Source organism: Myotis daubentonii, chromosome 1, assembly GCF_963259705.1.
Source record: "Myotis daubentonii chromosome 1, mMyoDau2.1, whole genome shotgun sequence".
Lineage (NCBI taxonomy): Eukaryota > Metazoa > Chordata > Mammalia > Chiroptera > Vespertilionidae > Myotis > Myotis daubentonii.
This window is the reverse complement of record NC_081840.1, coordinates 136470254-136473225: the sequence shown is the minus strand read 5'-3', so window position 1 is coordinate 136473225 and position 2972 is coordinate 136470254.

Here is a 2972-nt window from a genome sequence, read left to right as displayed (position 1 = left end):
TGGAGCTTAAAGGTGGGGGGTGGGAGTGCGGTGGTGGTGGTGGTGGTGGTGGTGGTGGTGGGGAGAATAGAGGTGGTTAGGGCCTGGCAAGGGCCAGGCCAGGTGGCTCAGAGGCACTGACAGGATGGAAGGCCGCAAGGCAGGGGGAGGAGCGGAGCCTCATTTTGGGGAGGTTTTGGTGCTTTAGAAAGGGGTTTTCTGAGGAATTCGCTAGGCCTGCCTCCAGGGCAGCTTGCTGGCAGTCTACCCCGCCCCTTCTTGAGGAGCAGGTCGTAGAGAGCTCGGGTTTCTGCGAGGCCCCGAGCCGCCGGCCCTGGGCAGACAGGCCTGTCCGCTTGCTGAGAAAGGGAAAAACGTGCACCTCGGCTTGTCGCGGCGGGGTGCCTGTGTGTGCCCAGGGACAGCGGGTCCTCCGGGGACCCAACTACCACCTGCCAGCTCTGTCAACGGCGGCAGAGGTTGTCCCCGGGAAGGGGTCCTGCCAAGGGCGGTTGCTGCACGGCTGCGGGGAATCCGCGGGCTACAGAAAGGAGCATGTTCTCTCCCCTCCAAAGGGAGGTTGGAACTTTTGAACCCTTTGCTTTAAAGTGATTGATCGAGTCCCACCAGAGATGGGCTCCACCTCCGCTGCCTTCCCTTGTCACCTCGGCTCTAACTGTGCGCCCAGACCCAGCGGGCGCGAGGCTGGTGCGTTTGGAGATCCGCGCTGCGAACGCGAGGGTGTGTGCGTCCAGCAGACCCGGCCCGCGAGGCTGTGGCGATTTGGGGTGAATCCAGATGTGAAAACCCCTAGTGGGAGGGTAGGTTTGTATCTCCTTTCTCACAGCCCCTCTAGGTGAAAGGCACAAGTGGCAGCTTTTCCCACGAAACCTCCCCGCCTGCCTGCCGCCCTCAGTGGGAGTCCTCGCAGCAGCCGGGCTCCGCACTGGGCGCCATCAGGAAACCCAGGAGCAAGGCTCACAGCCTGCAGCAGTAGAGTTGATCATTAATTTGGGCCGCTGGGGGCGAGCGATACAGTCAACGCCTTTGGCTTTGGGAACTGGCCGGGAGCTGCGACGGAGGCCCAGGGCCGAGGATGGGAAATGCGATTTGCAGCGGCTCCCGAAGTGAGTGAGTGGGCTGGGTAGTGCTCCCGGGGCAAAGGTTGGCTCTTCCTTGCCCCCAAATAAATTATTGGTTAACTAGTGTAGACTAAACACATTAGTATTATTAAATGGGGTAAAACCGACGGGGTTGAAAGTGGGGGGCATCTCAAATGGACCCAGACCCGGTCATACTTCTCCTCGGGTGACAAGTCAGGGTGCTTCCAACAGGAAAATAGAAATGTAACATTCAACTGGATGGATTAATTTTTGACGGATTTACGGTATGATTTCTTTCAAGTGGTATTCATTGGTTCTTTCGATCCGTAGTGTGGCCCAAAGACAGAAATATAAACAAGCACTTTCTGCTTTGCGGAAACCCCTTAACAGTATCTCCCAAAGAAAGATCAAGACACTGTGAATTTCCCCCAGATAATGCCTCATATTCCGAATGGCTGATCAGAGAACTCTGGTATTGTTAAATAAAATGAGAGGAAGGCCAGTGACGTGGAGTCGGAACAATGGCATTTCTGAATCAGTTTGCTTGATTGACATCTGGGAGCTTCATGACCCCAGGGAACAGGACTCATTAAGATGAATACACCAAAACATCAACTAAGATTAGAACTCTAGATCCTGTTTTAATCCCATTTCAGTCTAAATTATAGTGGGAAAATATAAAATACAAGAGGGGAGAATTACTCCATCATATATTGACCTAAAGTTTTAATTGTTCTGAAGGGAAAAGAAAACGGATATATTTCTCATCACTTTAGGGGTACTGACAAGTAAAGTTTGGTGGTATAGGTACTATTATTTAGGTGGTATAAAATATTTTATACTTACTTGAGAAGACATACTAGAGAAATACATAGGGAGGTTTGTTTTTCTTTTTGCATGTATGAGAAAAATATTATATCCCCTCCACTGGATAAAAGGTGAGGGTCATCAGCAAATTGATGCTAAGAAATAAATACCTTAAAGATGGAATCTAAATTTCCATAATAATTTGGAAGACTTCTCTATTTCTTGGGAGGGGATGTCTTTTTAATGTCAAAAGTTGAGGTTATGTGTAAATGTAAAACCCAGGAAATTGTTGAGAGATAATCTTCAACTCATGGTTGGAAAAAGGGAATGTGTTTGTGCAAAGTCTATTTTTAACTACAGAAAAGTGTGAGACAATGTGGGCTAAGTAGGTGGGAGTATAACCTAAGGCAACTTAACTATACAAAAATGTTTGATTCTTCAGTGGAATTTATCCTCAAATCTCAGAAATGTAAAAGACTGGAAATTTTAAGTATTGTATAGTAAGTTGAACCCACAGAATACAGAAGGACAAAGCTGGTAAAATATATAGTTATATTCTCCTATTTTCAGTAGGTAAATTACAGCAGAGGGGAATAAAACAAGAAAATATAAAAAGGCAAATATGTTACAAATAATAGTACAGAAAGGGTTGATGCACAATATAGCTTCACAACCGTATATTTTTAATGAGAGGTCTCTGTGTTGTATGGGAACCAGGAATCATAAGAATTATTTTTGTAGCAAGAAAGAACAAAATTAATTATTAGGAGCTCAGTAATCACCAAATAAACTCTGAGCTTTGAGGTTAAAAATAGACACCTATCTCCATGTTCAATTATACAGTATCAATTACTAATACAACTGATGTTTCAGTGTCTGAGAGAGACCAGATACCATCTTCTATGGAGATATCGTGGTATTAATTAATGACTGCTTTATTCTCATTATTCACAAGGAAAAATAGGGGTCGTGTCACATTAAAATTAAGATTATCTTAGTTTATCTGGGTTCTTGAACAAAGATCATTCCAAGGAATTATATTTTTAATTAACAGAGGTAGGTAATTTATCTCGTTGTTATTAT